The following is a 25,527-nucleotide window of genomic DNA, read 5'->3' on the forward strand; positions in this document are numbered from 1 at the left end:
TTGTGGCAGGAAGCAGCCAGCTCCCAGCTGCTGGTGAAGGAGCTCCTTCCTGGAGCTGCCCACACTGGTCTGGCCCCCAGCCTCTGGCCCCCGGCCCCCAGATGCTGCTGCTCTGGTAGTGGAGTGATTCTTCTACATGGGCCTGTTCATTTTTCATGCTTTGTGTCTCTGTAAAGCCTGCTGGGAAGCAGAGGTGGCAATAGCTCCTGGCCACTAGCACAAAGGCAGGACACAAGGGGGTCCCAAAGAGATCTCTGTACCTGCCTGCCTCTGGGCAGAGCTCTTGGATAGAGGGCTAAGGCCTGGAGCTGCTGAGGGAAAATAAATGACTTAGAATTACTTTTTTTTTTTTTTTTTTTTTTTTTTGCAGCTGTAGGGCACACATGCTTGCCTCCATACTTAGGGAGGAAGTTGAGGCCCAGAGAGGGTGTGCTACTTATCTGAGGTTGCACAGCAAAGCTGGGGGCATAAATTCCCAAGCATAGACATAAAGGCTGTGTGGCTCCCAGAACGAGAAAGTGGGAGAAATGGACGGGAGTAGACTGGAATGGTTGCTCCGCATGGATGTCAGGCACTCGCGGGGAAGGCTGTTTGTCTCTGTTTGGCTTCCCTGGGGCCTACCTAGAAGCCCTGGGAAGACTCCTCAGGAGGTGTGTTGACCCAGAGCAGGCAACAGCCATGAGCTCATGTCCCTTGAGGCCCCCAGGAAGTCAGGTATGATGGCAGAAGAGACATGGTCGGGAAAGGAGGCAAAAGGAAGATGGTAAGGGCCTTTGGGAAGGGCCATGAAGCCAAGCTCAGGTGTGGGGAAGGAAAAGGACATTTGCTGAATGCCTACTGTGTGCTGGGTCATTCCCGTGCATTATTCTCTATGAACTCTTCACCAACCTCCTTGATGGCTGGGTATTTTTATTCCCATTGTGCAGAGGAGCACTGAGGCACTGGTTATGCCTGACATCAAAGTGTGGGGCCTTTGCAGGGCACCTTGATGGGTGAGTGCCAAACTCAGCCCTTCCCTGGACTCACAGCCACAGTGAAGCCTGGGCTTCTCCTACTTCCAGCTCCCGTCAGCAGGGGGAGGCTGTGCTGCATCCGGTTTTCAGGAATTGGGAGCAGAGGTTGGGATTGGGTTTACTAGGACAGAGGCCTCTTTCAAAAGGTCCTGGATTTGGGAGCCCTTGGCCATACTTCTGTGATGGCTGAAAGGTGGGTAGGGCTTCTTCCTAGATTTGCTAAGGGGCAGCCTTGCTGCTACCCCAGAACAAAGTCAAAACTTGTCAATTCAAGGCTTTCATAGCTTCTCCTCCCTCAAATACACCCATCCTTCCTATTTTCTGCCACCATGTTTTTGCTAATGCTCTTCTCTTGGCATGGGATGCCCTTTCTGTTCCTTTCTGCCTGGCCAACTCCTACTTATTCGTCAATACCTGGCTTCAATGCCACCTCCTCCAGCTTTCCTGAATTTCCTCCATCCCCAAAAGTTCCACCATGGATTCTTTCATTTTTAAAGGGTAGGTTTGGTCTTAATCACTGTATGCCTGTGGTACCTAGCACAGGATGGGGCACAGAATAGATGCTTAGTGAACAAATGGGCAAAATGCATCCCTCTGTGGAGGTCAGAGAGCAAGGATCTAACTGGGGTGGAAGTAGGTGTGGGAGACATGGAAGATGAAGTGCTCATGCATCAGACCTGTTCAGGATCAGCCTGAGAGGGAGCCTAGCGGTGAACTTCAACTTTATTTCCCAGGAGTATCGTGAGGGTCCAGGGAGATCTTGGATGTGAAGGAGTTCTGTAAACTGTAGTGGGCTGTTCCTGCTAGGTCTTTTTACCTCTCAATTTTGCCTTGTTCCCCAGATGAGGCTGGAGAGAAAGGCCAGGGAATGAGGGAGGGAGCAGAGGAGGCCTGGTGGGGGTGGGGTTGATGCAAAGGCGTGCAGCCTCCGCCAGTTGCTCCCTCTCAGAGGCAAGGAGTAGGTGGGATTCCGGGTGGTGAAGGTCTGCCTTGGGACTCCCTCTCCTATGGGATCTAATATGGTATCCGAGTTCCGCATGGCCCCAGAAATGATGTAAGCCAATGTCCTTCCAAAGAAGGGTAAGCTGAAGCCAGAGAGAGGCACGCATTTGCCCAAGGTCACACAGCAGGAGTGGGAGGCCATCCTATGAGCCCTGTCCTCCCAGCACCACAGGTGTCCTCATCCTGGGCTCAGATCCGGACAGCTGTTTCCCTGATCCCTCCTCCTGGCCCCGCAGTCCCCGGGGCCCAGCCCGCACTACCCCACACCCCAGCCTGCCCTTAGGCTTCGGCGCTAATAAGCACCGAAGCACGGCTAATAAGCCGTGGATGGCGTGGTCCGGACAGCTGCCGTCCGTCCGTCTCCTTAACTCACCTCCAGCCCGGGAGGGCCGGGATCAACGGCGGCGGCCAGGACGCCGCCTGCATCGCCAGGCTGCGCCACCGCCCGGGACTCTTCCGGCGCGGCGAGGCCGTCCTCCTTGGCGCCCCCGGGTGGGGCAGGTCGAGCCCGGTGCGCTATCCCTTTAAGCCCGGGCGAGATGGGAACTGTCAGCGACAGCCGAGGCTAGCGCGGGACGTCGCCGCCCGCCAGGCCAGAGCAAGGAGCCGCGGAGCGAGCCGAGAGCGGAGGTGGCGGCGGGGCCGGGGCGTGGCAGGTCCCCTCGCAGCCCACTGAGCTCTCGAACCCAGGGCCCGGCGAGGCGGGCGGAGCCCAGTGTAATGCGGAGAATGTGAGAGGAGGCGCAGGGCGGTGGGGAGGAGGGGGCGCGCGAGGGCGGCGGCAAGCTAGACGGAGAGACAGAGGACAGGGATCAGGGAGCAGGTGGGAGAAAGGAGAGGAGAAAAAAGGAGTGGTAGGGACAGGAAAGGGGGACAGAAAGGAGCGAGAGAACACGCGGCGCGGGCAGCGGCGCAGGCGAGGAGGAGGAGGCCGGCGCCTCTGGGTGGGAGCGCCGGAAGCCAGAGTTGGGTGCCCCGGCCGGGGTTCGGGCTGCGAGCGCAGCTGCGGCCGGGCCGGGCATGGTGGGGGAGAGGGGACGCCCGAGGGGCTCCCTCTGGGAACGGCGGGAGACCTGAGGCAGGGCCAGCCGGGACAGGGGCGCAGGGCCACTCGACAGGCCTCGGGGGCCATGCTCCTGATGCTCCGGCTGGCCGGGGCAAGGGGGCCTTTGTGAGCGCCTCAGGAGTGCGCAACCTGGTGTGCGGCCGCGGGGATGTGTGCGCGTCCGGGGTTGCGCGGGTGTGCGCGAGTGTAAGCGCCTAGGCGGGTGGGAGCGCGCGTTAGGAATTCTGCTGGCATCGCAGCGTGGAGAGCAGGAGGCAGGAGTGGGGCGCGCAGGGGAGCGCGGGGCCCTCCCGCGCACACGCACACGCCGGGCGCGCGCGCACACACATACACACACGCACACGCCCTCCCTGCCTCGCTCGCTGCCGCTGCCACCATCTCGGAGCCGAGCCCTGCGGAGCGGGAACGCGAGCCGGAGCGGGAACCGGAGCCGAGCGGAGCCGAACCGGGGAATGCAGTCCCGGAACGGAGCGGCGCGCGAAGTGCGCGCCCGGGACGGTGAGTGTGGTCAGGCCGGGATGCTGCGGCGGGGCCGGGGCTGCGAGGGCGCAGGCTGGGGAGCTGGGGTGTCTGCCCGCCGGCAGCACCGCGTGCGCGGCCTCTGATTGGGCGGGAGCCTTGGGGGCAGCGGGTGGGGGTGGGGTGTTGAGTGCGCGCCCGTGGGGGGCGTGCACGCGCGGAGATGGAAGGGGCGCGCTCGGCACCCCAGTCCGTGACCGCGCTCCCGCCCGCTGCGCGGCCCCGCCTAACCCTAGCCTGCTGCCGGAACCCCGGCGACTTGGAGCAACTTTGTGTGTGGAGAGGAGATGGAGGCGTTTTAATGGTGGAATTCCGGCCTTGGCTTCCAGAGGAGAGAATGCGAGGGAGGCATGGGATGGGGGTGCGGCTGTGTCGCCCGACGGGCAGAGGGGTACATATCTTCCACCCCATCGGCGCAGCCGTCGGCTCTCCGGGACACCAATCAGGCCCCGCGGTGCCGCGCTGAAGCCGCTCCCGGCGCTGGACTCCTGTGCCTCTGGCAGGGTCCAGCGGGACCGCGCGGCGACAGCTTCCAGGCCCAGGGGCCGCAAGGTCGTCTTTGCAGCCAGGCTGAGGACAACAGCGCTTGATGTGGGAGTGTGGAGACGAGCTTTGTGTGTACGTGTGTGTGGTCCCGCACCTTCTGCCGCGTGGGACAGGTCGCTGGAAGAAGGGGACAGCTGGAAAGGTTATCACATTAGACCTGGCCCCCTGGCGCTCCTGAGAGGCCAGGGATTGGAAGGGGGACCTCTAGGTCCCTGGCGTGGGCCCACCCCACTGCCCGCCTTCCTTCTTTGCTTGGAGCCAAGCTCCAGTGTGCCTTACTGTGTGTCAGGGTTGCCCCTGTGCTGTGTCCCCCACTCCCCTCCTTGAGTCTCCTGCACCTCTGTGCTGGCCTCGGAGGGAACTTCTAGGCCCCCTCCCCAAATGGCAGCCCTACTCCTTCAGAAGATACAGTGAGGACTTGTGGTCCCCTGAGAGAGAGGTACCGTTTTCTCCCCCAGAACCCCCAGTGAGAGGCCCAAGGAAGGGTCAGAGGTGAGGGCCTTCCTCTTTACAAATCCTCCTTGCTTCTAGGGCAGGTTCTTCTCCTCTAGGAAGCCTTCTCTGATTGCTCCTCAGTCTGTCCTTCCAGCTTGAGTTTCTGGATTGGAGCAGCTGGGTTCCTCAGCAGCCCTTGTTCCTGTGCTCTCTCTGGGCACTGGGTGTGTGAGCCTGTGGGGGTCAGAAGTCATGTTCTCAGCCTACAGGTTAGCTGGAGGTATGTGATGCTGGAATAGTATCTACCTGGCTCTCTGGGGGATGGTAATATTTTGTTTGACCAGCTTTCAGGCCTGAACTTTAACTTCTACTTCATTGTCCCTCTGGAATCTCTTGGCCACCTTGTGAGAGAGACTGGTGGGCACACTTCCATTCCATTTCACAGAGGAGGATTGTGAGGCAGAGATGGAGCTAGGGGAAGTCCTGGGTCAGGGCAGCAACTTTCCACTGTGAAGTATCCTTTAACCCTGGTCTTTGGCGTGGTGAGGAGGGGCAGGGAGGGCACTCAGGCCCCCTTGGTTGACTTGGCAGCAGGGCTCTGGTGGCCTGCTGCTGGGGTGGGGTATCTCCCAGGACAGCTGTTCTGCTGCCTGTGACCAGCACCCTCTGCAGATGGTCAGGAAGGTGGGCACAGCCACTGTCAGCCTGGCTTTCCGTGGCTTGACTTATGGCACCTCTTGATCCCAGCTTCATTAACCTTTGCTTCCTAGATTTGGGGCCAGAGTCTGCCTGGGCTCTGCTTGATGGTTTGCAAACCCAGTTCCTGTAATCTTCAGCACTGGGATGTCAGTATTATTCTGGGTATCAAAGGGGTTTCCCCACCCCCGCCTGGAACTGTAGTGTAGACCCTGGCATTGTCCTCCTCCTTGGGCCCTGGAATCCTTCCTAGTCTCCTGAGATCTCCATCCCAGAGCCCCATGTAGGCCAGGGAGCTCACCCTCAGGCATATGTGTTCCCCATAGAGGCCCACATGTGCATTGGGTGGTGGTGGGGGGAATGGAGTCTGGTTACTATTGGGACCAGCTCTGCCCCAGGTGGCCCACCTGAGGCACAGAAGCTAGAACAGCTCTCAGCCCTAGTCAGGCTTCTGTGAACCCCCTTCCTCCCCTTCAGCTGCTGACCTGATTACAGCCTGGACTCATCCCCAGCACTACCTTGGTTCTTAGAGGCCTCCAGGGTGGCAGGGGGATTGGGGGGCGAGCTGTTGCCCAGGAGTGACCAAAGCTCCTCCTGGGGCTAGGGGTGCTCCTGGATCCTGGGCTCCTTCAGCCTTTTTGCTGGCTTCATGCTCAGATAGCCTCTCCCTGCCTCTCCTAATCCCTTCCTGCCCTGCTCTTACTCAGTGGCCTTTCTTAGCCTTTGTTCTCTTGCTATCTTCCCCCCCTACCTCCCCACCGTGGTTCTCTGAGCTCCAGACTTTTTGCCTTCCTGCGGATTGACACCCAGGTGGCTGGAACATGGCCAGGTGCCTGCTTGGTCCCACCCCTGCCATCCAGGTCCACTTGAGTCCCTGCCCTGTTTCTTCTGGCCCCCTCCCCACCCAAGTACTCCAGCAGGCTGAGCCCTCCATTTGGGGTTGCAAGCCACAGGGAAGGAGAGAGCAGGGTACTTCTTTGGCCCCTGGTCTGTGCTATCAGGGGTGCAAATTCCAGTCAGGTGCTCCCAGCCCCCACTTGCTGCCCCCTTTAGGAAGACAGCCACCCCCCTCCAACCTCCTGACTGAGAAGGGGTAGTGCCCAGCATGCCCCCCTCCTTTTCCCTCTCCAGCCAGGCCCTGACCCTGCCATGGGTGTGTTTTAAACTATAAAGATATTATATTCTAACAAATTCAGTGATAAGTTGTTGGATGGGCTGGGCCTTGGGGTGACTTGAGGGGAAAAAGTTACCCCTGACCACTCAAGCTTCTTTTGGGGGGAACTTGGGGCCATTATGGCCAACCAGAGTCTCCTCCATAGGCTTCTGGGGCCCAGACATCTGCTCCTAAGAATCACACCTTGGCTTTACTCCGCAATTGGGGCCCGCCCCATATTTGGGTCCGTCTCCTGATTTGAGGCCTGGGCTGAGTTCCGGGGATTCTGATGACAGGCCTGGGCCCCTCCCTGGGTGGGCTCTGAAAGAGGACACAGATGTTCACCCACACCCTTGGGCATGAGGCAGAATGGGCTGGGCAGCTGCAGAGGTATGCAAGATGGGGGTTGGCAAGGGGTTATTTCGGATGGACTGGAAGGCCGGTGCTTTTTGAGCTGCTCAGATGTTTCTGGCACTTGGTGGATGCCCAGTAAATATGGTGAATAATGAGAGAATGGGGAACATGAACAAGTGAGGGCCTTCCAGGCAGATGGCACAGTGTTAGCAAGGCATGGTGGCAGTGGGAAGCACCGGGCATGGGTGGAACGCGTTTGCAATGGAGTAGTTCCTGCAGGGGCACAGCAGGCACAGAGCAGGTTGGCACCAGACACAGGAGGATCTTGAGTGCCCGACTGAGGAGTGTGGGCAGCTTCCGTATTCAGGGGGTGCAGGGTTGAAGTTCTAAAGGGAGGAGAGCAGATTTGCAATTTAATGTTTTATTTATTTTTGATACAGAGAGAGACAGAGCATGAGAGGGGGAGGGGCAGAGAGAGAAGGAGGCACAGAACCGGAAGCAGGCTCCAGGCTCTGAGCTGGCTGTCAGCACAGAGCCTGACGCAGGGCTCGAACCCACAAGCGTGAGATCTGACCTGAGCCGAAGTCGGAGGCCCAACCGACTGAGCCACCCAGGCGCCCCAGATTTGCAATTTACACCGCTCCCTCTGGTGGTTGTAGGCGGGGTTGGCTGGGAGGGCCAGAGGCCGGGAGGCGATCCTGAGGCTGCTATGGGAATCCAGGCAGTAGTGAGGGCAGCAACCGAGACAGGCCTCTTGTCTTCTGAGGATGGCCAAGGGGATGTGCCTGGTTTCCCACCCCAGGGAGGAGGGAGAGGTTCGGCCCCGGGAACGAGCCCGGTGGGGCTTTGCATCTAACAGGAGTGGGGCGGGACCTCCTGTGTATCGCCATTCCCATCACCTGGGCATAAGAAGTGATAGGTGTCTTAGACTCATAAGATGCAGCCTTTAGTAGTGGCCCTCCTACTGCGTGCGCTTGAGCAAATCCCTGAGATCACTCAGACCTCTGTTTCTATGTCTATAAAATGGGTAAGTTTGTCTTGTTGGAGACGGGGGTGGTGAGTCTGGGTGGAAGTTTGTGACCTTAGAGGTGGGATACAAAGAGAAGGGGTAGAGGGCTGGTCACACTGCTGTTTGACAGAGGAAGAGTTTGAGGCCAGACAGGGGTGGTGACTTGAATAATGAGGTCATAGAACACGTTGGGAGCAGGGCATTCCGGCTTGGGGTTTTCCTGGCCGCGCCTGTGGCCTGCTGGGCAGGGCTGGGTGGTGTGGCCAGTAGCTAGGGCCTCGGGGCCTCTGCAGAGGACGTCCTCAGGCAGTTGCTCCAGCAGTACAGCTGTCAGGGAGCATATGGGGCCATATGGCCACATCAGGGGAGGCGCCAGCCACTGAAGGAGAGTTAGTGGCTGCCATCCTGGGCCTTCTGGATCTGTATGGGCACAGCTGGCCATCAGGGTCAGGGCAGGAGGAGGCCAGAATGGAACCTCAGCGTTCAAGTTGGTATGGACATGGAGGTGGGGTCTTGGCAGGTGGCCCAGTTCTAGCACCCATCTGCCAGGGCAGCCGGACAGGCTGCTTCATGCCCAGGACTGATCCACTTAGCTCCAGACCAGCTGTACCAGCCACCCTCCATGCCCCACCCAGCTCTGGTGGCCATGCGGTCCGCAGGCCGTGGGGTGGTACAGCACAGCTCATGTTGGGAACTCGGGCCACCCCAGAGTGTATGTGTGTATGCCTCGTAGCCTCACCCTGAGCCTTGGTACGTAGCTCTACGATTTTGGGGTATGGAAATGGGTCCCTTGAATCAGCCTGGTGGGATCAAAAAGGACCCGGGCTTGGATGCCATCTGGAGCTGAGTTTGAATCCTGGCTCAGCGGCTTCTGAGCTGGATGAGCTCAGGTGAGTCCCCTTCACTTTTTTGAGCCTCAGTTTCTTCATTTGGACTACGGGAGAATGATACCCAACTTGTAGAGATGTCATTGGCATGCTTTGAAACAACACATGTAAAGCATTCACTAGCCTGATACATACAAGAATCTCAGAAAAATGCTTATTCACTTTTGTTCTCTGCTGGGAGAAGGAAGTGAGTCCTGTCAGAGTATTGTTACCTAGACTGAAGTAGAGAGAAGCCTTATTTCAGGTTTCTAGAACAAAATTTGCTTTATAATTTTCCATAAGTTTTTGTACTCCTTCCCTCACTTAGACCTCATGGCAGTTCTATAAGGTAGGCAGAGAGCACTGCCTCACTTTACAGATGAGGAAACTGAGAAGTGATTCTCCAGAGTTGCACAGTGAGTTGGGCTTGCCCTATTTCTGGTCCTGGTCCAGGACCCTTCCCAAACCTTGGGGGTAGAGGCTGGAGAAAAGTGGGTGTGTCTTCAACAAGGCCTATCTAGACCAAGCTTGGGAGTTCTAGAGATGCCCCGCCCAGCCCTGTGTTCGTTACAGGTACAGGGACAGGCAGTCATGGTGCAAGCAGCCAGCCCCAGCCGGGGTTGGTACAGGTGACCCTCGGTGGGGCAGCATTTATTGCATTCCTCCGTCTGCCCTGCTGGTGGGAAGTGGGCGGGGGCGTGGAGGAGGAAGGAGTGGGCTCCCCCACCCCCCACGGTCAGCAGGGCTCAGCTTTTTGGGGAGGGTGGGAAGAGCACTGGGCTCTGCCCCTGACCAGCTGTGCAGCTTCAGTCAGGTCACTGCCTGTCTCTCTTTGACCTCAGCTTCCCTCTTTATAAACTGGAGATAATTGTTTCCCTGCCCGTCTCACAAGGCTGTTTTTGAGGCTCAACTATCAATACGTAGTTTGATATAAACATGATATCGCACAGCTGTGCGTCCAGGCGTCCCTGGTCCTGCAGCTGATGATCCTATAATCATTCGGTGATTCACTTGTCGTCGCGTCTTCTGGGCCTGACTGTGCTAGCTGCTATGGGGACTGAGAGGAATAAATCTGACCTTTGCCCTTTTGGGGTGTGCAGCCTGCCAGTACCCCAAGCCTGTGCTGGCCGCCACACTCCTCAGCACCCTTCAAGGGCTCCCTGTTGCCTTCAGGCTGGCATCCGGACCCCTCAGTGCTTTGTACAGTCTGACCCTCTGCTCTAGCCAGCCCTCTCGGGTCTCCTCTGTGCACTCAGGCTCCAGCCAGATGCCACTCACTGTCCCCTTCGCACATACCATGGCTGTGCTGTCCCCTCCACCTGGTACTTTCCTCCACCTCTGCCCATGTGGATCCCACCCACCTTTCAACACTCAGACCATGTGCCATATTTGAAACCCCCTCCTGATCACCCTAGCTATAAGTACTTGCGTCTCTGTCAGAACTGTGCACCTACTGTGTGCAAGGCCTACTGTATCGGCAGAGGCCTGTAACATATGGTGATTTTGCTCTCTTCACAGCTTGGGAATGCCTCGGTGGCAGGGACCAGATTTATCCATCCTGGGTACCTGGCACGTGCGGGCACCTGGGCCCAGATAGGCTCAGAGGAATGTGGTGCATCCCTCAGGGCCTCTGTGGCTAGTGCCACTTCCTCCTGCCTCTTGGGCCTGGGGATGCGGGCTAGGCCCAGAACATCTACTTGAAAAGCTCCCGAGTTATGGGCGGCTTTTCTGCTGAGGCGCTCACCACAGACGTGGCCTTCCTGGCCCCTGGAGGCCCCACCAGGCTGGGGCGCAGGCGCCCAGGCACTGGCCACACATAACTCTCATTGCACGGCATTCAGCAATTAGTGATTGATTTTTGGGGTACTGGTAACTCTTCCATTATTGATCGGCAGAGGCGGGCCTAGCAAGCTTTGGTGTGGGTCATCAGGGCCTGGCTGGGAGATTGTGATCATGGCCATTTATTCCTGAGCAGGAAACTCCATAAACAAGAGTCAGAGAAAATGAGGTACGGGCCACCCTGTCTCTGATTTGCTCTCCCAGGATTGGGATGAAGGGCTAGGGAGGAGGGGGGATTGAGGCAAGTGAGGAGTTTTTGCTGACTCTCCCCACCCCACCTGCACTGCCCCCGTCCCCACCTTCTGTGTTCTGCTTCCAGTCTCTACTGGCCTTGGGTCTCAGCTTTCCCATCTGTTAAATGGGGATCTCAGTCTCTTTGTGGGGGAACACAGTGCTTTTGAGTGAGACTGCCAGGCCATCACTGACTCGTCCTCCTTTGTGCTAATGGGTGGGGGCATCTGAGGCTTGGAGAGGGTGTTGGCCTCTTGAGGATGGAGGCAGCATCACTGTGCCCAGCCCCAGGGCTGCTCTGCAGAAGGGACAGTGAGATGGTGGGTGGGAACCGGGGGTGGGGTTGGTCAGAAGGCAACAGTTGCCCCACTAACGCGCTATGTCTGGCTTCTGAATGTGCTAAGGCTTCTAAATGTGGAGTTAGGACTCAGTGGAATTCGTGCGAAAGCAATTTCTAGGGAAACCACATAAAGGAGCTGGCAGGGGGGATGTTTAACCTACTTGAGAGACCTAGCTGCCTTTCCGGCTGGCCAGGAGCATGGGGCATTGTTCGTGGGCTCCTGGCTCGTGTCATCAAGGTCTCTTTGTTTTTTTTAAACTCTTTCTTAGGAACATTTCCAAATATACAGAAAGGTAGAGGGAATACTATAGGAAACCTCATGTACCTCACCTAGACTTAACAGTTGTTGATATTTTGCCACATTATGCCTTATGTTTTTCCCCCAAAGTATTTTAAAGTAAATCATAGACATCATGCCATTTCACCCCTAAATATTTCAGCATCCATCTCAAAAAAAATAAGAGAAAATTTCCATCTAACCTTGAGTGGTCATGTATTTCTTTTCCTTTTATTTTAGAGAGGTGAGGATGCTAACAGATGAGGAGACTGAGTCCTGAGGGGTGGCCTGTCCTGTCCAAGGTCACAGAGTGGAGATGGGGAGGGGAGGTGGGACCTAGAAGCTGGCTATAGGTGTAAGCCCAGGACTGGCAGGGATGGAGGAGAAAGGAGAGAGCATTGGTGGTCTGGAGCTAGGCAGGTGGCTGGAGCAGGATCCCCCTCTTTAGGGGGTTCCTCTGGCTCCGGTTGGGGATTCTGCCTGGAAACAGGAAGTGACGGTCTTTTAGGTTAATCTGCTCTTTTCCTTTTGTTTGTTGCGGGGATTAATCAGGAACTGCAGTGTCATGAAAATCTAAAACAACTTCTTGTTTATTGTTTAATTTAGGAGAATGTTATCAAGCTCTGGCCATGCAGGCGAGAGGAGCCTCTGCTGGCACAAGAAACAGGCTGCTGCCAGCCACCTTGGGAGTGGGGAGTGGGGGAGGGGAGGGCTGGCCTGGCAGGAGGGTTTAGGATCCCAGTCCGGACTCCAGGGGGATTTGAGGGGACTGGGGTGTGTATGACAGGGGCTTGGGGCTGAGCCTGAGATCTAGCCTGGGCCAAAGCTTCAGAACAGATGGGAAGTGAGGCACCAGAGGGATGAGCTGCTGGGGTGTGTGCTGAAAAGGGGGAGAGCCCTGGCTGCCTTTAGCCACACTGAGGAGCTGTCCTTTGTGCTCCTGCTTTCCTGCCTGGGCCCAGTCTCTTCCCTGGGGACACGTGTATGAGATGGGTGTCTTCTGCTAGCCTAGGGTAGGTGCAAGTCTCATTGGGGTCAGTTGATACAGCCCCCTGCACCCACACATGCTTGGAACTCCTTATTCTGCTGTTGGTGGCTTAGTATCTCTTGCTTCTGTGAGGCTCATCGAGGTCTCAGCTGTGGAACTGGAGAAAGTTGGAACTAGAAGGCAGCCTCAGAGATGATCTCATTTTTGTTATAGGTTTCAGGAAGGGAAATTGAGGCACAGGGAGAGGTTATCCCTGTCTCAGGACTTTCAGTGAAAACGCTGTACAGCTTTGGCAGTAGGTCAGCTATCTGGCTTAGTCTCAGGATCCTCTGCTTCTGGGCCACTAGGCTTGTGGTTCTCCCCAGTGTGCAAAGGGAGGAGGTGGGCCCAACTGGGACAGGGCTGTCAGTCATCCCTATGGTGGGCCCAGGTTCCCCTCCAGAGGGTCTGCTTCCTTGTGTGTGTGCACTTGCACGAGCACACGCACACACACACACACGCCTAGTGACTTACAGTGGGGAGAATGGATGTGCAGGTCAGGAAGAAGGCTTTAGCGGGGGTGTCCTGAGGCTCAGCCACCAGGGCTGAGACTGGCCTCCTCTTCTTCTGTCTTTGCCCCTACAGTGAACAGAGCTCTGATTAGTGCCAGGCTTACTGTTGAGCTTATTTCTTGAGGACAAGAAGTAGGGCAGAAGAGGCCCCAGGGAGAGAGGTGACCAGAGGGAAAGCAAGAGACAGAGGCATCAAAACACTTTCTCATCCCTGGTCTATGGTCCTGTGGTGCTCCTAGACCCTACATCAAGCCTGTGTATTCTCTGCAGTTGGGGAAGGAGAGGAAAACACCCAACCTTGAACAAGTGGCTGGATTGGGGCTGTGTGACCTGGATCATGTCACCACCCCTCTTGGTACAATGAGGCAGGTTATAGGCTCCTTCTGCTCTAAGAGTGAGGCAGGGAGGACTGGGTGTGTGTCTGTCTGTAGTTGGACCTTCTGCCCCTGCTGGTGGAAAATGGGCTGGGAAGGGTCATAGGAAGGAGGGCAGTTCCTTGCCACCCCCGACCCCTAGATCTTTCCTCTGCTCTCTCAGTTCTGCAGGGGCTGGGTGAGCACTCTGCTTGGAGTCCAGGGGGCAGGTGGGACAGAACCACTGAATGTTCTCACAGTAACTATATGCTGGAACCTTGGCAGGGCACAGAAGAATGTTATCTTTATCAGTGCACACAACTGCCCTGCAAGGTGCATTATGGACTCCATTTTACAGATGAGGAAACTGAGACTCAGAGAGGTTACCTGATTGGTCAGTGATGGGACTGGGATTTGAGACCAAAACTACCTGGCTTTTGGACCACACTGCCTTTGGGACCTGGTTTCTGCTCTTGGTTCTATCACTAAATGCTGTTCCCTGGGGCTTGGTGTTTGCCTTTGTCCTGTGGGGCTGGGAGGATGGCTGAGGGCTGGGCTGCAGCCGTAGGCTAGAGGGGAGGCTGAGTCTTCAGTCACCTCGTCCATGTGGTCTGGTAGGTCCTAAAAGGTTCTGGTTGAGGTTTACCACTGTTCTTGGGAGGAATCCTTCCGAGGCCAGGCTGAGGGATTGGGCTTCTGGGTGTATACGAAGCTCTTCAGAGCCTCCCACATCCTTTGCTCCTAGCTAGCGCATGCCTTCTGTTTATCAGGTGACTGCAACATGGCAGAGGAGCCCATGGGCACATATGTGGGCCATCCTGAGGCCTGGGAGCCACCTTTGAGGATTGAGCATGAAGTAGGGTGTGTGTGAGTTCACTGAATACCTATTACTAGTCACAGTGCTGGGCACTTTACATACATGACCTCACTTAATCCTAAAAACAGCCTCATGAGATATATACTATTACTATTCCCATTTTACAGATAAGGGAGCTGAGGCTCAGAGAGGTCGAGGGACTTGCGAAGATCACACAGCAACGGGGTGGGGGAGCTGGCCTTTGAACCTAGGAATCATCCAAGTCTGTACTGCAGGTACATGGAGGGCAGTTAGATTTCAGGCAGGGCCTCTGGTGGCTGTTCTGTTTGGAGAGAGGAGGTCAAGGGTCAGGTGAAAGGTCCAGGTGAGGAAGAGGTAGTTCAGAGTTGAGCCCTGGCGGGAGAGTCCAGCGTCCTGCCTAGAGTTGTATGTCCTTGGCTCTAGGTCTGTATCCTCAAACCTGCCTTAAGTCCTCCTCAGGGGAGTGATGCGCATTCCTTATGGTCCCTGGTCAGGCAAAGGCCTGGAGCTGGGACTGTGCAAGGCTCCTCAGAAATAGGGCGGCATGCCATGCCCGGAGCATCTGGAGACGAGGCTGGAGGGGGGCCCAGGCTGTGCAGGCCTCCAGTGCTGGCCTGGAGCTGAGGATGTTCTCTAGAATTTGAGCGGGGCTAGGTCTGAGGCTTGGAGGGATGGCTCTCTGGTGGCTGGGGCTGGCTAGTGGCCGTGGGGAAGGGGTGAGAGGACAGAGGGTATCTGGAGGCTTCTCCCTGCCTTGCTCAGAGCCCCTGTCAACGCAGGCCCGGGGGGTGGTTCATCTTCCCCTGTCTCTGTTCTGTGCTTTCCCCTCCCCTGCCTCCCAGAGCGTGGATTGAGAGTGGGGAGGGGTCCCTGGCCCCTCCCAGGCCCCTCCCTTAGAGGCTGTAAATATTTTATCTCCACCATCTCTGCTGCGGAAATTGCTGCTTTTAACACCTTTTTTTCCTTTTGCTTGATACAAACGAAGGCTGGAAAAATTCTGTGCTGGGCGCTTACTCTGTCGCTTCTGCTTGTGCCCAGAGTCCCCTCCAAAAACTCTAATTGCTTTTAAGCTGCGATAGTTGGCAAAAGCAATTTTCTTTACATTATGGAGAAAGGGGGAAAATCCACCACATTTTCTTCTTCCTTTTTTTCCCCCTAACCTTTCATTTTGAGTTCCTCCTCATGGCTGCTGAGGTTCTGGGAGAGAAATGGAGTAGAGAGAGATGTGGGCGGGGAAGCAGAAGCACCCTTGGAGAGGGCGTTTTGCCTTGCTGGTCCTCAGTTTCCCCATCTAGAAGGTGGTTATATGCCCATTATTCATTCATTCAGCAGATATTTCCTGCTTATAGCACCTGGAAGCAACTTCAGAGCTAGCTGTGTTGTTGCGGCTACATCCCTGCACCCGGCACGGAGCCTGACCCATAGTAGGTGCTCAGTTAAGATCAATTGACCAGATCCACACCTCTACTGTGAGCCAGGCCCTTTGCTAAGCACTGGGAATGCGTGGGGTGAATCGGATGCAGCCCCTGGCCACAGGAGCTCACCAGTTGGACAGAATCCTCCAGACGAGCATATTTACCATATTCCTGAGTCCTAACACAGGTAGGTACTGGGTACTTGGGAGCATGGCACAGGGTGGGCCAGGGGAGTCTGGAAAAGCTGCCCAGAGGAGGCCCTGGGCTGCATCTTGAGGAGGGGAAAGGTGTTTGACAGGTGACTGGAGGCCAAGGAGGAAGGAGTTCCAGACAGGAAAATAGCATGTGCCAAGATGAGGGGTGGTGAGCCTGGAGCTGAGGGTGGGGTTAGGCCAGTGAGGAGGCTGCCCAGGGGGCCTGAGTTGCCTGGAAGAGCTTCCCATGGAGGTGGGGAGTTTGGGCATGACCCCAAGGGAAAGGGGGAGCCCTGGAAGGGTTCTGAGCAGAGGACACGTGAGGATGATCTCTTTGGCTCCACAGTAAGCGTGGGAGAGGCGGGAGGGCTGGCTGGGAGCCTGGTCCTGATGAGCTGGTGGGGAAAGGGAGGGTGGCAGTGTGATTTTGAGACACACAAGATGGAGGACCGAAATCCTGGTGCCCATCTCCTCCACCTGTGCTGTGGTGAGAGGCACCTCTGGCTTTCCTGGAGCCTGGGGTGAGGGTCTCCCCGCTTAGGCGCCCAGTTTCTAGTCTTCTTCCCCTATAGTCCATCAGGTTTGCTTTGTCATCGGTTCCTCAAGGCATACTGCCCTTCACAGTGGAGAAAGCCCGCTCCCCTCTGACCCTCCCAGGAGAGATTAGGAACCATCCCTTAAGGTGACAGAACAGGTGGCTGTTTCCCACTGCCCGCTGGAGGACAGGTTTGCCCTAGGGTTCTGCGGGCAGGTGGAGAGGGCGTGGGAGTTTGAACCCAGGTCGCAGGGCCCCTGGCTGGCTGCCCCCACCACCTCTGTGGAGCTCTCCTCTGCCCCCAGGCCTCCTCTCCTCCCCTTCTAAGGCCCGTGCTCCTTCCCTGTTTGCAGAGCATGTGGGGCTTTTCAAAAGCATTAATGATAGAAAATAAATTGGAATCGGAGAGGAATCATCGCGGGGCATTCTCGGAGGGCCGCCTCTGCCCTCGCGTCTCTCAGCCATATTGAAGCCAGCAGCCAGACCAGAATATGAATGAGTCCAGGGTCAGCATTGCTCTTAATCTGTCGGGGAGCCCTCCCTGGCCAGACGGCACTCACCAGCAGCAAAGCTGTTTGCAATGAGGCCCTAGCGGCTGCAGGGCATCGCCAACCAGGACTGATTTCTCTGGGATGGAGTCACAGTCCATTGCTGCAGAGGAGGGGCAGAGGGGGCTTTGTTAGAGACACAGCTCTGAGGCCATGCCTGGGGTGGGGTCAGGCATCCATGCCTGGGCTGGAGAAAGGGGGTCATATGAAACTGCCAGTAGCTCTTCTGGGTCTGCATTCCTCATCAGGATATTCAAGGCCCTGTGTGAATGTGACTGGCTTCGTCCTGTCTCCTCCAGGAAGCCTTCCTTGATCACTGCCCAGCCCACACTGGGTTTTCCGTTTTTGAGCCTCTCGTGGCCACTGCAGCAGTCACAAACCTAGTGCCTGAAGGGGACTGGCAGGTAGTGAGGGGAACATGCTGACTGTGACACAGTAGAGAGGGGCAGAAACTGGCAGTGTGAAGGCACAGGAGTCTCTGGTTTGGGAGCCCTGCCTGGGTGCTTTCAGCCGCCTAGCAGCAGGGAGAGTGGGCCCGGGTCTCCCTACTGACACAAGTCTGGGCTGGGCATCTAGGCTGGCTTCCTGTACAGCATTGGAGACTCGGGGACGGCCTTCTCACTTAGGGATGGGGAAACTGAGGCCCAGAGATGGGTGGTTCTGTTCTCAGCAGACTGTACATCCATGCCCACATGACCCTCATAGCAGGAGGAGGAGGGCGAGGTTTTGTCCCTTGTTTAAGAGGAGGAATCTGAGGCTCAGAGTGGCTGGATCCACTCTGGGGACACTTTAGGCCTGTGTTTGAGTCAGATTGTTGGAGCACCAGTGCCAGTTGCCTCTTGCTCGCAGCATTGTGGGGGTGCTGAGGTGTGGACTGAGGGGGTCCACGGTGCATTTGTGCATAGAGTGAGCCTCGCTAGAGGCAGGAAGTCTGGGATCCTGGCCCAGATCTGCCACCAACTCCTTGTGTAACTGAGGCAGAGGGCTTTCTCTGTGCCTGTTTCCCTCTGGAGTGAGTTTAGGGGGGATGGCAGAGCTGGTGGCCTTGGCCTGGCTGCTAGCTCTTTCTTAGTGCTTCCATCCAGCTCCTGGGCTCCTTTGGCCCCAGGCCAGGTTCATAATGAAACCTCTTACTTCTGTTTTTTTTTGGGTCACCATCATGTGGGCAATGGTGACTGGGACATCCAGGAGGGGCTCTGCGGGCCCTGTTAACAGTATGGGGCAGTCACAGCAGCCTGTCCCCTACCCGAGGAGGGAAGCGAGACTCAGGATACCACCAGGTAGGAGGACTGCCCCAATTCAGAACTGTACACTCAGCTCTGTAGCCTGGAGCCTCACCCCTGCATGACCTTGGCACTTCCTTTCACATGCTCAGAAGGGGCTCACAGGGATACCTTGTATAGCCCTGGGGTGTAAGATAGGAGAAGCCAAGGCCCAGAGTGTCCGAGAATGAGACTCAGGGTTGCTATTCACTCACTCTGACCTCTTGGGGTCCAGCCTGTGCTCTTATTCCTCCATAATGAGGAGCTCACCTCCTCGCAAGGCAGCCCCGCCCTGTACACGAGTGAAGTTTTTTCCCCCTCCCCTACCACGTGCATAAATTCATATCTAGTTTTATGCAGTTTCAAGGCTGAGAGACTTCTAAGTTCCCACCCAGTTAGAAACTCCTGCTTTAATCACTTCCCATGTGACTTAACGTCCTCTGTCATGCTGACCTAGGACAGGAAGCTAGGCCATATTCTTTCTGCTCTAGCCTGTGAGGGTGCCTCTCGGTGCCTGGGGTCGAGCCCTGTGATAAGCCACTCATTATTTCCACAAGCATTAGTCCTGATGCTTTGTCTGTGGCAAGCCTGGGCTGGGCTCTGGGTGCAGAAAGGAGCAAGACCCACCCCCTGCCCCTGGGAAGTCACGCGTGTCAGCACTCACAGCTTTGGGGGGTCAGGGCAGGACGGAGGTGCTTCCACCCCAGCGAGAGGCTTCTTGGAGGACACTGGTCAGGGAGGGAAGGCATCCCTGCAAAGGAAGCACATGCAAAGCCTTGGGGTTCTGTCTCTGTCAGGGTGACACACAGCCCAGTCTGCTGAGGGCAGGGGAGCACTGGGACGCACTGGGGCAGGCATGAGGCTAAGGGCCAGCCGGGGGTGGGTCTCTGGTTTTTGCCAACTGCTCCTGGCCCGTCTGCAGGCCTGCTGGCTGCCCGCGTGCCCTAACATGCACACACTAACACGCATGAGTGCGTACACACACACACACAAGCCCACTGACTAAATGCAGACACGACCACACACAAGCCCTGCACAGTTCACCTCCATGGGGCTCACGAGGCACCCCCCTCTCTGTGAGCACTACACACCTGCACACACCAGGCCTCTCTACGTGTACCCACAGGCCCATCTATCCTTTCTGTTTGTATGGAAATCCCTGTAAGAGCCCAGAGCTGAGCCTCAAAGACCCCTCCCCTGGAGGTTTTTGCAGAAGTCTCTTCCATGTTGCCCTCACCCCCTGGGCTCCCCTGAGCCTCAGCCTAGGCTTTACTGAAACCATGATGTCCCAGGGTTGTCTGGTCACCAAGGGAAACCTCCCGTGCTAGTTCAGGAGGGCCAGAGCCCTGCTGAGGGGTCAGAGGCACTGGCTTTAGCCCCACAGGGTCTGGACTGTCTATGTGACCTTGTGCAACCTTCTGCTCTGTTGGTCTTGGTTTGGGAGAATGGGGATATGGGCTCCACCTTCGCCAGCCTAGGTTCTCAAATGGATCCTGGAACCTGGTGTCCAGGAGGCTGCCTGGGGGCGTTGGGGGCCGGGGTGGGGCAGGATAGGTCCCTTCATTTTCAAACACAGCAGGGCTGCTTAGATCTGCATGTTATATTAGGGTCCAGGCAGGATTTAAAGGAAAAACCTATTAACTCCTTATTGATTTTGTTTTTCTGATTACAAAAGAAAATCCAACAACACGTTTGTGGATAAGAGCCCTTGAAAGCCCCTTCACCCCTCTCTGAGGAGGTGTTCACTGTTAACATCTGGATATTGTCCTCCAGCCTTGAGGCATATACCAACAAATTGCTATTTATAAAAATGGGCTCATTCTGAAATAGCATTGTACAGCTTGATTTTTTTCATATTGTTATCCATAGATATGCCTCTTTCTGTGAAATGGCTGCCAAGTATTCCGTAGTATAAATGTGCTGTATTTGTTGTGAACATTCCCTTATTGATAAGCATTTAGGTCATTTCCAATTTCTTTTTTACTCTTACCAGCAATACTGCTGTGAGCATCCTTGAATGTTTATATGTAACTGTCTTTGCTATAGTTTCTGTAGGAGAAGCTGCTAGAAATGGGATTACCAGTTTATAGGGTGTGTGGGTTTAAAATGTTATTCAGTATTGCCAAATTACCCTTCCAAAGGTTGAGCCAATTTCCCTCCTTTCAGTGGCCTATGGCTGCTCATTTCCCTACATCCTTGCCAGCACTGGTTGTTATCAATCATTTTAATTTTTCCCAATCTGATGGGCAAAAAATGGTATCATGTCGTTTTCATTTGCATTTCCCTGATTGCTAGGGAGATAGAACATCTTTTCATACATTTATTGGCCAATTTACTTTTTCCTCTGTGGATTTCTAATTCACTGCCAATTTTCTCTTCTTCTGTCTTTTTTCTTATTGATTTGTAGGGGCTCTTTGTATATTAGTGATATTTTCTTCCAGTGTCTCACTTGCCTTTTAACTTGTTTGTGGTGTCTTTTGCTGTACAGATGTTTTACGTGTTTATGTACTTGGATTTATCAAATTTTCACTTGATGGCTTCTGGATTTAATGTCTGGCATAGAAAGGCTTCCCCCACTGCATAAGATTTCATTTCAAATAAGAATTTTATTGCTGAAAAATCTTTGCAGAGCTCCAGTTTGTAGGCTTCTCCTGGCAGCTGCAGTGCTGGCTCTGGGGGAGGGAGGGACAGCTTGTCTGTCCTTTCTTTTTCATTACTGCTGTTCCTTCTGTCTGTCTGGCTTTGGAGTCACGGTCACTCTGTATCTCTTGGGCCTCTGTCTCTAATGTGGTCTTTCCCTCCTTTCTGTGTCTCTACTGTTTTTCTATTCCCCGCTGGCTTCCCGAGGGACAACAGTAATTAGGGACAGGGGATAGCAGCTGTGGCAGTCCTCAACAGTTTCGGAGGCCTCCAGGGAGTTACTCGCCGCCTCCCCCCCGCCCCCCAAGCCTAGCCCCAAGTCTGGTGGACTGGTGGAGCATGCCCTGGCCCAGTTCTCTCTTCCAGAGACACTCATTTCCTGCCCGGAGCCTTAGAGCAATCTCTGAGCTGATCTGAGTTCCTCCTCCACCAGGAAGCCTTCCTAGATATCTCCTTCTTCCACTTCCACAGTCCTAGACCTGGCCTCTTTGTCCTCACTGACCTTTCCCCATTCTGCCTTCTCAGCACTGAGCTACCTGGGGCCACGTCTCAGGATCTCGGTTTCCTCCTCAGTGAAATAGATCCAGCTGCTGAGCGGCGTGGCCCATGTGGGATGCAGTCAAGCTCTGGGAGGTGTCCCCTCTTACCTTCTCAGTACTAGTCCTCCACCAAAACACCCCAGACACCAGAGGGGAGAATTTTCGTGTTGCTGACAGAGAGATGGGGACGTAGTTCTACAAGGGTGATGACTGATGGCTAGGACTCCCTATTTTCTGCCCAGTGCAAGGCCCCAAGCCCAGTGCAAGGCCTGGCTTGGGGAGGGGCCCAGGGAAGCAAGAACAGTGCAGGAAATGCTGAGCCCGGGGGAGGAGGAGGGCAAGCGGAGCATGGCATTCCAGGAGCTCCTTCTGTGTAGTGAGGCGCTTTCCTCACGTTTCCTTATTCCCAGGGACTGGAGCTGCTCGAGGGAACACCCCCCCTCACCTCCTGGCGATGAGGGCCCCAGGTGGGCTCAGTAGTGCCTCACCCTGGAGGCCTCTGTATAGGGCTGTAGGGAGGGTCTGGGCGGAGGGAGCAGCTGGGAGACAGGTCAGGGAAACCTGGGGTCTCTATGAAACATGGCTCAGAAGTGTGTCACCGAAATCCCTGAGGTCACCTTCCCTGGGCTCCTGCAGCCCTCTGGACTTCTGTCCCAGCACCTTCCTTCTGCCCTGATGGCCTGTCCTGGTGGGTGGGAGTGGTGTATTTTACGTCTCTTGATCCCAAATCCCCAAGCAGAAAATAGGAACTTACCAAAAGTAGAATGAATGAATGAATGAATGAATGGAAAGCTGGGTGTGTTGGGTAGAGGGTTCAAGTCTGGAAAAGAGGAGACCTGGGTTCTGGGCTTGACTTTTTGGCCGACTTGCTGGATGACCCCCCACCCTCATTGGGCTCCATCTCCTTATCTGTTCAGGGGGTATGGGTCTCTCAAGCTCTGTGGTCCTGTGACATGTTGGCCAGAACAGGCACATGCCTCTGTGTCTGTCTCTGTCTCCTCTTTGGTGGCAGTTTGCTCAGCACCTGCTGGGTGCCGCCACACAGAATGGAATCCCCTGTGGCAGCACCTTGGGGTAACGGTTTCTCTGGAAGTCTCATGGCCCCAGGGCGCATAGCAATCCTGTTGAACATGCAGACCTCTGGTTGCCATGGCTCCCTAGGCTCCACTGAGTGGGCAGGAGGCCAGGAGTGCAGGTGGGAAGCCCCCACCCCTGTGGTGGTCTCCTTTGCCTCCCTTGGCTGTGAGGTCAGCAGCTAGGATTTCACGTCCTTCCTGGAAGTCGCCACACGAGCAGGCCTGGGACATGGAGAGCTCGTGGCTCCCACCGTGTCTCCCTGCCCCAAATCATTGTCATGCTCTGCCTGTGGTCCCATTTCCATAGCAACTCCTTGTGATGCCACTGAGGAGAGGGGGAGCTGCAGGAAGGTGTGGGGAGAAGGAGCAGGAGGCCCGTTCATCATTGTGGAGCGTGGCAGCTGGGGGCTTGGGGTGGCGCTGGGGGGATGGCCTGTCCTGCCAGCCCAGGTGGACCTGAGCTCGGGGCTGCCAGCCAGGTGGTCTGGAGGCCTGCCAGGAACAGGGCTGCCCAGCTTGGCCCGGGCCCGGCTGGCCTGTGCCAGTCTACCTGGAGCCAGCGTGGGTGGCCACCAAGGGCACCCTGCCTGGCTAGGCCCGGCTCAGAGGACCCAGGCATGAGGAACTACCTCAGTTCTGGTTCCCCGTCTGTCCCAGGCTGGCACCACTGTGTCTTGCATTGTCCTCTAGGCATGGCAGGCTTTGGAAGGCACAGCTGGGGCTCGCTGGCAGCAGGGGGCATGGTTTGGGGCTGCTGAATAAGGGGCTAGGCAGGTCCCCCATGATCAGATCTCCCTGCCTGGAGCTCTGTTGTCAGGTCAGGATGGCCAAAGTGGGCCCAGAAGCCAGCTCAGTGCCCATTTCTCTGCCTCATTCTAGAGAAGTTTGCAGCCCATGAAACAGGAAGACTCCTGGCTGCAATGAGTCCATCTTCACCTACTAGGAAGGTGAGGAATTCCATCATTCACAGCCTGGACTTGATGGAATATTGATTTGGGGAGGGACCCGGGGGCCTTTGCTGACTTCTGCCCATGTGACAGCAGCCACCTCCGCCCCCAGGCCATCTGGAAGGACTTGTGAGTCCTCCTGGGGACTGAGGCGTATGCTGGACAGTGGCATATGGGGAACCAAGAGGGAACGGAGGGCCATCCTGGCCCTCTGGGGAAGAAAGGAGCCACAGCTCCTTGTGACGCTGCAGGGAGCCAGGCCACGTTAGATGCCAGCTTTCTGCATGTCTTTTCTACCGTCGCGGGCGTAGCCACTGCTGGGCGCCCCTTGCACTCGTGTTTTCCTAATTCTCGTCTTTGTGTTGACTCATGTTTGAAGGTGGGTTTCCTAGTGCTCCCCAAGCCATGAAATCACAGCTGTGGTGTGCTGTTATTATTATTATTAATACACAGAAGAATAAACACATAGCTGTGAAAATAAAAACACTTGTCTGTGTACCACCTAGAATCCCTTTACTCTTGCGCTCACAGTGGTGGATGTCCCACCGATCAGATGGGAACCTCTTGGTAACAGCTCAGAAGGGGATTCGGGGCCTCATCTGGGAGGTTGAGGAAACTGATGCTTGGGAGGAAACTCAGCCCAGGCCACACAGGGAGGACTGCCTCCTTGTATTTCCAGCCTGAGGCCTGTGTCCGGGGACCTTGCCAAGGAGACGAGCCCCTAGCGCCCTCCCAGACTCATGGAAGTTGCCCTTGGAGAATGGTGAGGGAATAAAGCAGGGGAGGCTGGGGAAGGAAAGGACAGTGGGTGAGTGGGAGCTGCAGGGGAAGCAGGAGGCTCAGGCTCCAGGAGAGGGCCCCTGGTGCTTTTCCTGTACCCGTCTCAGGGGGCCCACGCCCAGGCTGGGAAGGCAGGCAGGCTCTGGTGCTGGCTGGACACCACTGTGCCCCCTCTCTGTCTTCCCAGTGGACCGGGCAGGAGGACTGGTGTCCCCATTTTATGGATGAGGGGAGTGAAGCTTAGAGACTTGACTGTCCCAAGGTCATAGAGCCAGTGGGTGGGGAAGCATAGTCAGAGCCCCTCCCCCCCACTTGGAGCCAGATACTCCATCATTCCCAGAGCCCCACCTGCCCCAGCTGGTGGCATATGAGGGTGTGTATGCGTGTGTGTGTGTGTGTGTGTGTGTGTGTGAGAGAGAGAGAGAGAGAGAGAGAGAGAGCAAGAGAGCAAGCACACTTGTGTGTAAATGGCAGTGAGTGATGTGTAAATGTATAAGTGTATGTATGCATACATGTGAGAGCATGGATATATGTAAGCCTGAGTACGAGTCAGCAAGTGAGAGCACCTGTGTGCGTATGCGTGTGTGTGTGTGTGAGTGTGTGTGTGTTTGTGTGTGTGTGATGTATGTTTATTGCCCAGTCAGGTGAGATCAGACCCATTGTGTGTATGGCCCCCCACTGCCCCCTAGAATGGTCCCCGTTGCCTGGGTCTGGCTGACAGCTCATCTCCTCTTTCTCCCACAGCCTCCTGTGCCCACAGGCCCTGAGGCTCCGGTGCCCAAGGGCAAAGAGGGCAACTGAGTCAAACCCAGGCTGACCCCAGCCTATTTGCATTCCCCAAACGCCTGCCTGACTTGAGGTAAGGAGCCACTGTGGGCCGAAGGGCAGGGAGGGGTGGCATGGGCCATGGGGGCAGATGTGGGGTCCCCAAGGGAGATGCTGTAGGAAGGCTGTGGAAGAGTAGACTTTCTCAGGGTGTCCCTGTCTCTCTGGCCCCACATGAAGTCGGGTCCAGGAGGTTTGATCTGGCAGTGCCACCTTCTGCTAGCCTTGCTATGCCAGGGCTCTGCCAGCCTGCGTAGAAGCCTGGGATGTTCTGAGTGACATGGTTTCATGGACGCACTGGCTAATGGGTTCCTGTGTGGGTGGGAGGTCACTAATGGTGAGTGGAAGAGATCTTTCCTTGGTTCTGTCACATTGTTGACCAGGTGTATGCGTGACTTCAGTCAGGAGGGAGCAGGAATGTGTGGATTGAGACCGGGTCCAGGAAAGTGTCAAGAGGAGCTAGTACTGACTCCCACAAGTGGAGTTTAAACAGAGCTCCAAGCCAGAGTCGGCACACAGATCCAGAGACCTTCGGGCAGGATGGGGCTCAGTCTCAGTTTTGCGCACGTGACAAGTACTGGCAGCCAGGGGACCTTGGCTTTGTGTGAGCAGAGTGGGTGGCCTCTTGGACTGTATCACGAAGAGCAGGACATTCAGAATGTGGGAGGTGACAGGCCCTCCCACTGTGTC

The 25,527-nt window shown here is 56.0% G+C and overlaps 1 protein-coding gene across 3 annotated transcripts in view; it reads left to right on the top strand.

Moving 5' to 3' along the window:
* Positions 1–2,586: 2,586 nt before the first annotated feature.
* The window catches only part of LINGO1 (leucine rich repeat and Ig domain containing 1), a 194,244-nt gene continuing 171,303 nt past the window's right edge, over positions 2,587–25,527 (top strand). Inside the window, exons 1-2 of one of the 3 annotated variants that reach the window (XM_029951961.1) lie at positions 2,587–3,579; positions 24,757–24,871. The gene's annotated coding sequence lies outside the window, so the exon portion shown is untranslated. Of the gene's footprint in view, positions 3,580–23,152; positions 23,233–24,756; positions 24,872–25,527 lie in introns of those variants that run through there. The other 2 variants (XM_029951962.1, XM_029951964.1) reach the window with 2 other exon arrangements.

Source organism: Suricata suricatta, chromosome 9 (assembly GCF_006229205.1).
Source record: "Suricata suricatta isolate VVHF042 chromosome 9, meerkat_22Aug2017_6uvM2_HiC, whole genome shotgun sequence".
NCBI classification, from domain to species: domain Eukaryota; kingdom Metazoa; phylum Chordata; class Mammalia; order Carnivora; family Herpestidae; genus Suricata; species Suricata suricatta.